Genomic DNA, 16,307 nt, shown 5'->3' with positions numbered 1-16,307 from the left:
CAAACATCTAGACAAAAAAAAGTGAGTTCGGTATCATTAAACATATTCAAAATCATATATTATTTTGTATATCCTTCCGTACAAATAAACTTATTCAAAATCAAAATTGATTTTAAACATACACTATGAAAAATTTATTCAAAATCATATATGATTTTACGTATAAATTTGAGACAAGACAAATGAATTCGATACAAATAAACCTATTTAAAATCAATTTTGTTTTTATGCATACAGTGTGAAAAACTTATACAAAATCATATATGATTTTACGCATACATTGTCAAGAAAATATACAAAATCTTATATGATTTTGTGTAGCACATTGAGTCAAACCAAATGGCTTCCTTAAAAAGAAATTTATTCAAAATCATTTTTGATTTTACTCATAAAGTCTGAAAACCTATTCAAAATCAACTATTCTTAATCAAAAATGATTTTATGCATACATTGGGGAAAAGTTATTGTATAGCACATTGAGACAAAACAAAATGAGTTACATACCAAGAAATCCATTTAAAATCACAAATGATTTTAAGCATACAGTGTGAAATACCAATTCGAAATCATATTTGATTTTATTCATACATCTAAAGAATAGAAATGAGTTTGATATCATTAAACCTATTCAAAATCAAATTTGATGGAATTTCATTTGTTTGTGTAGATATATGGAGTTTCATTAAACATATTCAAAAATCAAATCCGAGGGGGAAGTGTGATCACGAGGGCCTTCGGCCCCGCACTTTTGTTTAGGGTTTGAAGTCGTAACCCTACGATTCCAAACCCTAAACTAAAGCTTAATTTCTAATCAAAATTGATTTCACATGTATAATGTTAAAAATCAATGCAAAATCATTTTTGATTTTATGCATACATAATTACATAATAGAAAAGTTGCATTCTAAAACCTTAAAAGCTAAATCCTTGGGGGCTAAAAGCTAATCCAAGGGGAAGTGTGATCACGAGGCCTTTGGCCCCGCATTTTAGTTTAGGGTTTGAAGTCGTAGGGTTACTTCAAACCCTAAACTAAAGCTTAATTGCTAATCAAATTTGATTTCACATGTATAATGTTAAAAAGCTATGCAAAATCATTTTTGATTTTATGCATTCAAATTAGAAAAGTTGCATTCTAAAATCCCAAAATGTAAACCCTTGGGGGCTAAAAGCGAATCGGAGGGGGAAGTGTGATCACGGGGGCCTTCGGCCCCGTGCATTAGTTTAGGGTTTGAAGTCGTAAGGTTAGCCGTTAGGATAACCCTCGACCTTCAAACCCTAAACCCTAGAGCGGGATTTAGTAGGGGAGGGACATGGAATATCAAATTTGATTCGGAGGGGGAGGGACACATTCTAAAACCCTAAAGAGGACACCCATTTCGGAGCGGATGGAACTCATTTGTTTTGTCTCAATGTGAGCACAAAATCAAATTTGATTTTGTTTAGGTTTTTGAAACCGTATGCGTAAAATCAATTTTGATTTTGTGTAGGTTTCTTGGTATGAGCTAAATTTGTTTTGTTTAAATGTATGCATAAAATCAAATTTGATTTTGTATAGCTTTTTACACTGTATGCGTAAAATCAATTTTGATTTTGAATAGATTAGTGATATGGAACCCATTTGTTTTGTCTTACTGTGTGCACAAGATCAAATTTGATTTTGTATAGGTTTTTAGAACCGTATGCGTAAAATCAATTTTGATTTTGTGTAGGTTTCTTGCTATGCACTAAATTTGTTTTGTCTAATTGTATGCATAAAATCAAATTTGATTTTGTATAGCTTTTTCACACTGTATGCGTAAATCAATTTTGATTTTGAATTTGAATTGGTTTAGTGATATGGAACTCATTTGTTTTGTCTCAATGTGTGCAAAAAATCAAATTTGATTTTGTATAGGTTTTTGAATATGTAACTCATTTGTTTTGTCTAAATGTATGCATAAAATCAAATTTGATTTTGTATAGCTTTTTACATTGTATGCCTAAAATCATTTTTGATTTTGAATAAGTTTCTTTGTATGGAACTCATTTATTTTGTTTCAATGTGTACACAAAATCAAATTTGATTTTGTATAAGTTTGACACCATATGCATAAAATCAAATTTGATTTTTAATAGGTTTGTTGATATGGAACTCATTTGTTTTGTATAATTCTCTATACATAATTAACTTTGATTGTATACATAAAATTGTAAAAACTTAAATCACTAAAAATATCAACACATAATCAAATTTGATTGTAGACATATAGTCCCAAACACATAGGTAACTATAAACTCAATACAAAATCAAATTTGATTGTACAAACAAAGTTACAAAATCAAAATCTCTAAAATCTCTATACATAATCAAATTTGATTCTAGACATAAAGTTGCAAAAATAGAAATCACTTAAATATCAACACATAATCAAATTTGATTATAGACATATAGTCATAAACACACAGGTAACTAGAAACTCAATACATGATCAAATTTGATTGCACAAACAAAGTTACAAAACACAAATTTAACAAATTCAAATTTTAGAATAGATCTATGTACAATCAAGCATGATTGGCTGTACAATCAGTAAATACGTATATAATCAAATTTGATTTTGTACATACATTTTGGTTTAGACATTTCATCAAACACTTTGTGGGCAAAACTCATTATAAAAATTTTAACAACAACAACCAAAGATATAACTTCTTATCATATAAAAAACAAAAATAAGAGAAAAAAACTACAAATCATGGATAAGAATGGTTTGTTTATCCATTTTGTATATAAAAAACATAAACTACATAAAATATTACTCTAAGAATATCTAAAACATCATCTTCCATTTGTTATTGTTGTTGCTAGTGGTTTGAGATGAAGATCCAGATTGTAGTGGTGGTGGGGGTGGCGGCGGTCGGATATGGTGGTGGTGGTGGTGGTCACCGTCCAAGGAGGAGAAGAGAGAAAGAGAGAGTGTGTGTGTGTGTGTGTTTGTGTGTGTTTCCATTAGGAGGAGGAAAGGGGAAAAAAGTTTTTTTTTTGTTAAGCAAATTTACATATATGCCCCTCATGTATTTTTTTTAATTAAGACATAAGTTTCAATACTAGCCATTGATTGAGATGATCAAATAGCTAGAATTTGGTCCTTGAGTTTCATGAAAAATTAAGGATTCAAATGAACATTTACATATATATATTATATATATATATATTACACAGAATAATAAATTAATAATGATAATAATATCGAACACGCATCTTTGTAAATATATATATATTTTCTAGTCTAAACAATCACATATAAGTCTTTTTCATACATTACTTATGTTTTTATTCTTTTCAACTAAATTATTAAAGCATGTATGCATCAACAGCAGTAAAAAAAGTGAAACGATTAAAATTCCTTTACCAATTTACATATGTATCTACGTTTAATAAAAGGGAAAAATCCATAAAAATGTAACTTTTTTATTTAAAATTCCTAATATAGGGAACCTATTTAGTTTTCGCCTATTAAAAGAATTTCATTTCTAAATATTTATCAATAAAGGTAATATTGTTAGTTTTCATCGTTAGTCACCCGTTAACTGCCATGTCACCATGCCACATCATTAAAAAAAAATCTTACATGGATAATTAAAATACATAAATACACCACATATGACAAATCTCAGTCTTTCTCCTCTTTCTTTTGCCTGATTATTAGACATCTGATCTGAAGTATCTTTTTTACTTTCATTTTTCTTAATAATCTCTATATGTTTTCATACATCCTGATGTGACCAATTTATACCTAGCGCCCACATCATTATTGATCATTTTATTAAGTGTTTTAAGTCGCTTTTGTGTGCATTTGGCGCGTTTATGGTGTCTGTTAGTGTTTTCAGGCTCTAAACAGGTTACGTGTCCATTTGATGCGATTTTGGATTATTTTGAGGTCTAGAAGTTGATTCAAGAGATCGAGAGTTGTTCAAGTGGAAAAGATAGAAAAATTCAGCAAGTTTTTAAGATTGAAGAAATGTGCTGGACCAGAGGTTTTGCACTGCGCCGCAGTGGGGGAAACATGTGCCCACTGCGCCGTAGTGAGAGCACGGGACTGAAAGTCTTTGGCTGTTTTCTGCATCAGATTTCAAAGGGGTATAAATAGAACAAAAACCCTATTTTCCATTTTATCAAAAGTCTTTTTAAGAGCTGCTCAATTATTTCAATGATCAAAGGCTTGATTTTCATCCTCTGATTCATTGAAGATTCACGAGCACCAACTTAGATCGTATCTATATTATTTTCTTGCAATTTTACTATTCAAGAACGATTGGTATATCATGTTCTCCCTTTATTTTGATTGTTATTTTCAATTAATCATGTGTAGCTAAACATTCAATCACCCACCTTGATGAAATTAGACGAATGATGTGATTGCTATATGATTTAATTCAAGAGTTGTTTTCAATTGTCGTTGTGCCGAGATCTTGATGATTTAATTCTTTTTTTAATAATTATTATGGTATTGGTGGCATATGTATTCTTCGTTAGTGGTACTAGTTGGATGCATATGTGATTTTCAAATGGTTCTTTGTCTATAAGCAATTATCGCTAGTTCATGGTATGATAGTGAATATTATTTTAATAAAAAGAGTGATTTTGTCAATGTGTTTTATAACGGTTGGTGGTACCACGTTATCTTCACATAGGTACAATTGTTAATTCGATAGTCAATCAAACTAATTGTTGGAAAAGTTGTCTAGGCATTGGTGGTACCGGCTTGGGTAATTTAATTAGCAACTTAGGTGATTGGGTAATTTGTTCACGGTTGGTGGTACCACGTGAGCACCTTAATCCTTCAATGGTTATCTTTTCAATTCAAATGAATTTGGTCTTAATTGAATGCAATCACATTTGAAGTCAAGTGAATTCAAGGTGGATGATCCTTATTTATATTGCTTGAAGATTTCTTTTACTTTTATATGTTTTGTCTTTTAAATTTACTTTAACTTAATTGTCAAAGTGAGATTTGAAGTAACACCCTTGTTTCCAAACTACTTTACTAAACAATTATTTCAAAACCAATCCCTGCGAACGAACACGGACTTACTTTTTAACTATATTGCATACGAATGGGTCCACTGCCCGATAGTGTGTAGTAGTGAGTTTCAAGGTATTTTTAGTTATAAGTTTAAAGCTCGATTTTGCACATCACTTCCCAAACACTGTAAACAAATTATACACAAAGTCCACGGTTACATTTAAAAGTCGAGAATTGTAAAATCTATCTTTGATCAAAACACAAAAAATCTATAAGTTGTTTTGACATCTAGTCTGTCATTATACCACCAAGGTATAATCTTTGGTCATTGTTTTGACGACCACCAAGGACATGTGCAGCTAAATCAAAAACAAGAAATGAAAACATACTACAATTCGAAATGAAAACCGCCATTATACCCCCCCCCCCTACACCATCGTTCCGGCACCACCACCATCAACCAGCAGCCCACTACCATCATCCCCACACTACCACCATTGGTTCCGTTTTCAGATCCATGTCTCTTTTAATTAAGAAACCTTTATCTTTGAGAAAAGAATAAGTAGATGCAACTAGTCGCATTTCTAGGGAGAGTTTTTAATTAAGAAACCTTTATATTTGGACTTTTTTGATATGATATCCCATAACTTATTCTGTATGATATGTATAAAATATAATAACAATAATGCGGGGATGGGGTGAATGGGTGAGATAAGGAGGCGATGACGACAAATGTAAAAGGAAAAAGAGAAACAAAGCAAATATAACGAGGTATAGTTTTATCAGGTTTTAGGATTTTGAGAGACATAAAAAAGGGGATATTCGATTAACGTATATTGGGCTTTTATATCTAATCTTTGTGTGTTTTAGAAAAGATTTTTCTTATTAATTGATACGGAGTATGATTTGATTATCTGAATCTGGATATTTAGATTGGTTAGATATTTTATGTTTATATGTTTAGGTTATGATGGTGTTAGAATTAGAAAAGTAAAGGGATCAGAATCAAAATCATCACTTCCCTTAAATGAAGATATCACGACTTTGGCAACAAGGCAACTATCATCTTAGGCAACAAGGCAACGATTGTCTTAGGCAACAAGAAAGTTTTATTGTTTCCATATTAGATCTTTATGTTTTGTATAAATAGATGATTAATGTAATCATATCAGGTATAAATAAAAAACCCTTTTCTTAGTTTCCGTTTCTTTACATGTTATCAGAGCTACGAACTTGGAGCTCATCATCTACCTAATAAACTTCCAGTTTTACTCATAAACCATCGAGCAGCCACCATGGGCGATACCGGCGGCAGCTCGAGTTCTGAGTTAGCACTTCAGATTGCAAATTTGATACAGAATAACAATCAACATCAACAACCCAAACTTTCCAAGAACCTTCAAATTAATCTAAAATCAAGCAGCCAAAATTACGCCAAATGATTGGAGTTGCCATAGGTGTCAAATCCAAAACCCTATTAAATCATCTAACCGAAAACCCACCCGAAAAATCATCATCAGAAAAATTTGAGATATGGGAACAAGAAGACCTGATCATTTTTTCATGGCTTATTTAGAATACTGAACATGTTTTAGCCGGGAATTTGACCGAATTCTCCACTGAAAAAGAGCTCTGGGATGCTCTAATAACTACTTATACCAGCAGAAAAGGTAAATTGCAAACCTTCAACCTCCATGTCAAAGCAAACGAGCTCAAACAATCTGATAAGTCATTAGAAGATTTCTGGATTTCCCTTCAAGGAGTATGGGGTGAAATAGATTGGCTAGATCCAAATCCGATGAAGTGTGCTGATGATACTAAAGCTTATAACAGAATTAGATCTGAACGGAAACTATTTCAGTTTCTAAATGGTTTAGATCGGAAGTTTGATTCTATCAAACGGGAAATTCTCCGAACCGATCCCCTTCTTGCCGACGAGGTAGCATATTCGACAATACGGAAGGAGGCTGGTCACTAGAATATTCTGGGATTAACCTGTACCGACCAAGGAATCGCCGTCGGGTTTATTGCCAGAGAAACAAGCGGGAGTAGTTTAGCCACCAAGGGTTATCACCGTGGTGATAATAAAAAGAAATCAACCTTTCAAGATGATAAAGTTTATCTCATATATGATGAGTGTGACATGTCACGCCATACAAAAGAACAATGTTTCCGTCTTGTACGTTATCCGGCATGGTGGACGGAAAACAAAAAGGTTTACCGGAGTACCAAATCGAACACTAAGAAGTTCCCATCAACATCTACCGCCAATAACTCCAATAAAGAAAACAATAGAAGATCGGAAAAAGGGAGCGGCGGAGTAGCGGCGGCCGGAGTGGGTAAGAGAGAGGATTTTATGGTGGCAGGTACAAGGGAAAAAGGGAGTGTAAAACCTAATTCCCAAATGTTTTCTTCTAAACGTATTTATATAAATAATAATAATAGTTATTTATTTAATAGGGTTTGGGTTGGGACGGTTTGGAAAAGGTTTTAAAAGTCATGGGCCTCATCAAGAATTAAGCCCACGTATTGTAAATGGGGCAGCTCATGTAGTCCAAAAGGAAAATGATGGCGGACCATGGATCTTTGATTGTGGAGCAACAGATACGATCACATATGATTTATCTGATTTTTCAAAATTTTCAAAACCAAATAAGACCTATATCCGAGCGACAAATAAAGGAAATATGGATGTTAAAAGTGGAGGAACAATTAAAATCTCTCCAAATATTAAATTGCCAAATTGTCTTTATGTTCCTTCTTTGTCACATAAACTTTTATCAATTAGCCATGTGACAAAAGAACTCAATTGCTCAATTTTCATGCATCCAAGTTTTTTTCTTTTACAAGATATCAGGACGGGACAAATTATTGGGCGTGGAACTGAGAGAGGGGCTGTATTATTTTAATAAAGTAACTCAGACTGGAAGTGTGATGTTGGCTCATGGGACAAAAGAAAGAGAAGCTTTGTTGGTGCATTTCCGAGTGACAACATCATTATAGAAGTTTGTCTTGAGTCTATTGAATATGTACTTGTAATAAACGTTAAGTTTTCACATATAATAAGTTGAACTCGAGTTGGTCAAACTTGTATTGACTTGGTCGAGCTCGACCTACACGAGCTCGAATGAGTCAAACTCGTGTTGACCTGGTCGAGCTCGTGTGACATGAGGTCGACTGATCAAATGAGTTGGCCTGGTCCGGTCCATGTTTAAGCCTATATATACAAATGTCAGGTTTAGGTTTTGGTAGAGAGTTTGAGTTGCAACTAGTGAATCTCTCAGTTGCTTTGTTTTCATATTTTTCGTTTAAGAACTTGGTATCTTACTTGTAATTGTATTTACTGAAGTAATATACGGTTCAAATTCATATTCTTGTTCGTGTTGTTGATTGCTTTTGTATAAGAGTTTCCGCACTTATACATTAGTTACTTAATCTCGTTTGATCCGGTGGCATAGGGACTTTCAAGCTTGGCTATGGCATAGGAGGTTGGGACATCCGTCAGTTAGTTCTTTACATATTTTGTTTCCTCAGTTATTTCCTTTAAATAAAACAAGTTCTTCTGAAACTTGTATTTTAGAAAAAGTCATAGACAAACCTATCAACCTCGTAACTAGAGTTCAAGTTCCGTTTTCTTTAGTTCATTTAGATGTGTGGGGTCCTGCACCAGTTATTGGAGGGCAAAGTTTTCGGTATTATGTTATATTTGTTGATGATTGCACCCGAATGACTTGGATTTATTTTTTGAAAAACAAAGCTGGGGTTTATGATAAATTCGTTGTTTTTTATATCATGATTCAAACTCAATTTCACGAATCTATCAAGGTGGTTAGATCAGATAATGGTGGGGAATATGTATATACACAAATGAGTCTATTTTTCCAATCTAAGGGAATAATTCATCAAACCACATGTCCACATACCCCATAACAAAATGGTGTTGCTGAACGGAAGAATAGACTTTTGTTGGAAATGACTAGAGCTCTAATAATTGAATCACATGTCCCTAAAAGTTTTTGGCCAAAAGCTCTAGCTACTGCTACGTATCTGATTAACCGTCTTCCTACAAAGATCCTAAAAATGAAAACTCCTCTAAAAACACTCACTAAACACCATACCGTTCCACAAGCCCTTACTCTCCAACCAAAGGTTTTTGGGTGTACAGTTTTTGTTCATATTCCTAAGTCTTATCGTGATAAGTTAGATCCGTGTGCCGAAAAGTGTGTTTTCTTGGGGTATGGGGTAACTCAAAAAGGATATCGGTGTATAATCCAAAGACTCTTCGCATGTTCACTACAATGTACTGTGATTTTTTTGAAACCAAGTATTTTTACTCCCCACAACACAGTGGTCAGGGGGAGAATCAATGTGACACATTATACATCAGTTGATGAAGATAACATTAGTACCGCTGATAAAGATAATAACAATACTACTGATGAAGAACAAGAACAGAAACAATTTCAAGAACAACAGTCCTTCTCTCTACAGAATGCCAATGCCAATAACCCGAACCTGATATCTGAGGTAAGTACTTCTTTGCCAAATAATATGGAAGGTTCGACAAGCTTCAAAATAAAAAAATGGAAAGATGCTATGAACATGGAAATGGATGCACTAATAAAGAATGAAACGTGGGATAAATGTGTTCTGCCACAAGGGAAGAAGCCAGTAGGATGTCGATGGGTTTATACTATCATATATAAACCGGATGGTTCAATTGAAAGATATAAAGCTCGGTTGGTTGCTAAAGGGTACACTCAAACATATGGGACTGATTACTCAGAGACGTTTTCTCCAGTTGCAAAATTAGATACTATAAGAGTTCTTTTTTCCATCGCGGCAAATCAAGGTTCGCCTTTAAATCAGTTTGATGAAAAAAATGCTTTCTTGCATGGAGAATTGAAAGAAGAGGTATATATGGAGGTCCCCCCAAGTTTTTCTCATGATTTTAAATCTGGAGAAGTTTGTAAATTGAAGAAATCTCTCTATGGATTGAAGCAGTCTCCTAGAGCGTATTAACAATGATGAAATATGGGTATAAACAGATTAATTCAGATCACACACTATTCCTTAGTCATAAGGGTGGTCTTCTGACATGTTTGATCATTTATGTTGAAGACATGATTATTACTGGAAATGATAGAGATGAAATTAAGAGGTTGGAAGGACCATTATGTGTAGAGTTTAAAATGAAAGACTTAGGGGGGTGTTTGGTTGGAAGGAATTCAGTGGAATTCATTGGAATTGGAATTTACATTCCATGCTTGACCTTGTTTGGTTGGAACAATTGATGGAATTGGAATTGAAAACTTTCCTTCAAATTCCTTGAAATAGAGAATTCCCAATTCCTTCACTAAACCAATGGAAAGTTTTCAATTCCATTGGAATTGAAATAATTTTACCAAAAAGCCCTACATAATGAAATTTACAAACCTATTTCCTGAAATTCGTATTCCTCAACACCTCCAATGTTGTGCCGCCACAAACCACCTCCATTAATCACCCAGCCCACTGCACCTGACATACGACCACCGCTAACTACCACCTGACTCACAACCGCCGCCAACAATAACCTGAACGAATACCTATATCAAGTTGTAGTATATATTTTCCTACTTTCTCTTTTTTCTATCTATTGATAAAGACATGGATTTTGTGTTAGTAATGAGATGCTCTTGAAAGAAAAATGAAAAATAATGTTAGATATCTTTATGTGTATGAGATTGAATTTGCAGAGAAAGAGACTTTGGCAACAAGGCAGCTATCATCTTAGGTAACAAGGCAACGATTGTCTTAGGCAGCAGGAAAGTTTTATTGTTTCCATATTAGATCTTTATGTTTTGTATAAATAGACGATCAATGTAATCGTATCAGATATCAATAAAAAACCCTTTCTTAATTTCCATTTATTTAGAGATGGGTGTTATAGTAATATTAAAAAGACCAATCTACCTTTAGTCACTGCTACATCAGATGCCTACGTGGACTCTTTTAGTGACGTGGCAAAAAAACGTGGCATTTAACGGAGCTTTAATGTTAAAAATTAACGGTACTACCTTTATCGAGAAATTTTTAAAAACAAAATTCTTTTAATAGACGAAAACTAAATACGTTCCTTATATTAGGAATTTTTACTAAATAAATTATCTTTTTATGGATTTTTCCCTTAATAATAAGACCTAAAAACAAATACAATGACCACTACTATTTTCTCACCCACCACCACATATGTTAGCCCATTTCCATCCGTGCATTACAACCGCATAAAACTGGTAAATATTTGTTCATCATAAGTAGAATATTTAACTAGAGGAAAAAGGTTGGTTTAATTGAGAGGGCAAATAAGTAGTTTCATCAAGGCTAGAAACTTTTTCTCCCAAATCAGCCCATTTTTGGCTGTAAAATTTGGAATCTAAAAAGGTTTAGTTTTTCCTATCATCTCCTTTCTTTTCATTTATAGAAAAAGGTCAAGAATGTCATTTCTCTTTTATTTTATTTTTTCTCTTTCTTATCATTTCTGATCTAAAACCAACTCGACAATACAATGTAAAGTATCAAATATGACCGACTATATTATTAGCTGGTTACCACTTTGATTTTACATCGTTGACTGCATGTTAGCCTTATGTGGATTATACTTACTAAGGAAATCAAAAAAGATGTTTTATTTACATATTTATATTTATATACAAATATATATGCTTATATATATACACGAGTGTAGTGCCCGCGCGTTGCAGCGGCTAGAAAGTGAGGATAATTTAAAAGGGAGGCAGTGGAGAAGGAGGGCGGCGGCGGAGGGTGATAAAAGGTCGATGAAAGCATGTAATGATTAGAGAGAATGAGGGATAGGGATATTATAAGAATACTGAAAAAAGTGCTTACTTTCCAAAAATAAAAAAGTCAATATACTTTTTAAAGTATATATATATATATATATATTTTCACCTAGAGTTTCCTTATTTTGAGAATCATTTTTTTTGTAAAAACCATAAGAACTTTTAAGTTATATATTTGTTCACATGTTGTTTTTGTTCGTTCACATGTGAAATGATATATAAATGTATTTTATAGAAGAAACTTTTTTATGAAACCTTCCAAATAACCTTTTTTGAACTTGTGAATGAATTTGTTCACGTTTTTTGTTCACATGTGACAAACGACTACATATAAGGTTTTGGGAAAAAATTTCTTCTGCAACATCTATTTTTATAACGTTTCACATGTGAATGAACAAAAAAAAAATATGTGATCCTATATGAAATTTAAGAGTTCTCATGGTTCTTAAAAAAAATGGGTTCTCAAAGTAAAGTGTAACACCCCAAAGATTTTAAAGGTAAAAGAAATTAACCATTTTTATAGTTTTGATATTAAAGTAATTTCCTAGTATTTTATTTTTGAATATGGGGTTAATTTAGTTGGAACTTTAGCGGGGAAAATACCCTCAAAATTTGGAATGGGTCGTGGCATCTTCTGGATGTGCCAGACATCCTTTTTGTTGTTATAAACCTCCTTCCACTCACTCTTTTCCATTCTCTTCTATCTTCTTCATGCAAGACTAATCTTGTTTCTTCAAAATCAAAGTAATCCTCTTTAATTCAAGAATAGAAATCACAATAACAATCATCACCAACTTTAGTCTTCATTCAAGAATTTAAAAGCTAGGGTTTGGTGATTTTGGTGGGGGTGGCCAAAAATTGAGAAGAAAAAAAAGGAAGGATTCATGAATTTAAAATCTCAAGTAATTGTCTTCCATTGTGAGGTAATGAATTTCCCCAATCTAGCTTTGTCAATTCTCTTGAAAATTAGGGTTCATGAGTGAACCAATTTGGGGGTTTTACTAGAAAAATGATTTATGGTTAGTTTTTCCCCAATTCCTTAGTTAACCTAGTTGTCATTGAGTTATATGATATGTTTGATTATGAAAATAATGAGTGCATGTGATAAATGTGAGTTCTTGAGAAAAGATGAGTTTTGACTAGTTATGGAATTGTTGATGAAAATGGTAGATTGAGCTACCTAGTGTGTTTGTTAAAGAAAATGAAACTCAATGACAAATGGGTTGGGTTTTGGGTCTAGGAAGGCTAGTGATTGAGTATGACTAGGTTGAGCTAGTCATAGTTGTGAATGTAAGCTTATGCATTTTTACGATATGATCATAGGTTGAAGATTGCTTGTGCTTGTTCATTTAGCGTTATTATCTTTGTTGCGGAGGAGGTGAGTATTCTTGCATACCTTTATGTATACGTTGGGCCAATTACCATGAGATGTGAATGTTCCAAGCATGGTAATTGGTTCGGCGTTAAGCCCATGTGTAAGAATCCCGATAATTGATGTGATATGAGGCCTAAGAACCTCCGAGGCCTAAGAATCCCGATAGATATGATTTGTTATGATTGTTTAGCTTATATGGATCCATATATGTATGGTTTGTGTGCAAGGTGAATATGTAAATGTGACATGACGATGCCATAGGTTACATGTGAAAGTCCTTGTACTATGCCCTCCTTCGTATTCGTAAATGTATGCAAGTATATTCACTAAGCCTTTGCTTATATTTTAGATGTTTACCCTCTTATATAGGTAGTTCCGGAGGAAGGAACTAGTGAGTATTGTTTGAAGATAGTTGATTTAGAGTTTGAAGCGATTTTTGGACGTCTTGAAGGTAATTAGGTCATTCCCGGGCGAATGACGATCTTTTGGTATAGAAGCTTAGTTGTCCCTCATTTCTTGGCTCATGGTACATTTTAGTTTGGGGTCATGCTTTTGGGTAAATTTCTGTAAATGTTCCAGTTGTAAAGTTTTTGGATAGTTGTGAATTCATAATTTTGGTCAAAAAGGTGTCAAAGTGGGTAAATGACCCGTTTGATGGAAATCTTGATTTGTGTACTCGTTAATGTTGTAAATGTGTTTGAAATGTGTCTTTATAGTTGTTGAAATATTTGAAATTTAGTTTGTGGAAGTTGGGCAAATGAATATTATAGTTTGGAGTTGTTTTGTATGTCAAATGGCTTGTTGGCAATTAAGAAGGGGGCCTTGGATAATGTGGAGTGGCCCGAGTTTAAAGAAATGTTCTTCAAAGAGTTCAGATCGGAAGCTGAAGTGACCAAGTTGAGAAGTGAATTCTCAACGATTGTCAAGGCAATATGAGTTTGAATGATTTCCGAGCTCAATTCCTGGACAAGGCTCAATTTTGTCCAGAATTCCTTGAAAATGACCAATTGCTCAAAGAGCAATTTTATTTGAAGTTGAGGAAGAACATCCGGGAGAAAATTAGTTTGCGCCAAATGGAGTCCTTCTCCATGTTGGCGGATGTGGCCCGGGATCATGAGATCGAGATGTCGAGAGTAGATGAAGGTGTCTTGAAAAGAAGGTATGAAGATGTAAATTCTCCAAGCAAGAAGCCTAGACAAGAGGGTAGTTCCGATAATTATCCCAATAAAAGAAATGTCCCCTTTTGTCGTCAATGTAAGAAAAATCATCCGGGGGTTTGTAGAGCGGGAGACAAGGCTTGTTACACTTGTGGAAAACCGGGGCATACTAGCCGGGAATGTAGGTCCAAACCTCACAAGCCCGTGATTTGTTTCAAGTGCTTCGAAGAGGGTCACATGAGAAGTTCATGCCCGAAATTGACGGAGGAGGAGAGGTTAGAAGAAAGAAGAAGAGAAGCGGAGAGGAAGAATGCCCAAACGCATGGAAATCCAAGGGGAAGGTCCTTCCAACTCTCCGTGGAGCAAGCAAGAAACACCGATGATGTTGCCATAGGTACATTCCTTGTATATAATGTGCCTATGCGTATTCTCTTTGATTCGGGGGCGAATAGATCATTTGTTGCTATTAGAATGATTTATGTTATTCCCGTGTCTAAATCATGTTTAGAAAATACTTTGCAAGTTGAGGTAGGCAATGGTAGGGTAGAATTAGTGAAGGATGTGTATAAAGGGTGCGAAATCAAAATTTCTTCGGAACTCTTTCAAGCTAATCTAATTCCTTTTCCAATGGGAGAGTTTGACATAATCTTGGGTATGGATTGGTTGAGCTCTTGTAACGCAAAAATTTCATATGATGAGAAAGCGGTGTATTTGTAGACTTCTAAGGGCGAAGACTTGGTGGTTTATGGTGATAAGAAAGAACGTTCTATACCCATTTGTACCTTTGCTCGTGCTAAACGTTATATGTCTCACGGTTGTCATGCTTATCTTACTCACATCGTTGATGTTGAGAAGAAACCTCTATTGAAGACATCCCCATTGTTAAAGATTTCGTCGATGTTTTTCCCGAAGACTTGTCGGGCATTCCTCCCGAACGGCAAGTTGAATTCTCCATTGATCTCATTCCGAGGGCTAACCCCATTGCTAAAGCTCCTAATCGTTTGGCCCCAACGGAAATGCAAGAGATGATGAAGCAACTACAAGAATTGCTTGACAAGGGTTTTATTCGACCTAGTAACTCTCCATGGGGTGCACCGGTACTTTTTGTCAAAAAGAAAGATGGAAGCATGCGAATGTGCATCGACTATCGTGAACTCAACAAAGTCACCGTGAAGAACAAGTATCCTTTGCCTAGAATTGACTATTTATTCGATCAACTTCAAGGAGCTTCGTATTTTTCTAAAATTGATCTTCGTTTGGGTTACCATCAACTCAAAGTACGTGAGGAAGACATTTCTAAAACCGCTTTTCGGACTCGTTATGGTCATTTTGAGTTTGTTGTCATGCCTTTTGGACTCACAAATGCTCCCGCGGCTTTCATGGACCTCATGAATCGTGTTTGTCGACCCATGCTTGACAAGTCAGTAATTGTTTTTATCGATGAAATTCTTATTTATTCCAAAAGTTCTTCCGATCATGAAGTTCATCTAAGAGAAGTGTTGGAAGCCCTTCGTAAAGAAAAGCTCTATGCCAAGCTCTCCAAATGTGAATTTTGGTTACGGGAAGTGCAATTCCTTGGTCATGTGGTTAATAGTGAAGGAATTATGGTAGACCCGGCTAAGATTAATGCGGTGATGAAGTGGGAGCAACCCAAGAGCCCGTCGGAGATTAGGAGCTTTCTTGGTCTAGCGGGCTATTATCGTCGTTTCATCCAAGACTTCTCTAAAATAGCTTCTCCATTGACCAAGTTAACTCGAAAGAACATCAAGTTTGAATGAAAGAGCGAACAAGAAATGGCTTTCCAACAACTTCGAGAGAGATTGAGTCAAGCACCGGTTCTTGTTTTACCCGATGGTCTCGAAGATATGGTGGTGTATTGTGATGCATCATCTAATGGCCTTGGTTGTGTTCTTATGCAACGAGGTAA

Source organism: Erigeron canadensis, chromosome 1 (assembly GCF_010389155.1).
Source record: "Erigeron canadensis isolate Cc75 chromosome 1, C_canadensis_v1, whole genome shotgun sequence".
Classification (NCBI taxonomy): Eukaryota; Viridiplantae; Streptophyta; class Magnoliopsida; order Asterales; family Asteraceae; genus Erigeron; species Erigeron canadensis.
This window is presented reverse-complemented; position numbering follows the sequence as displayed.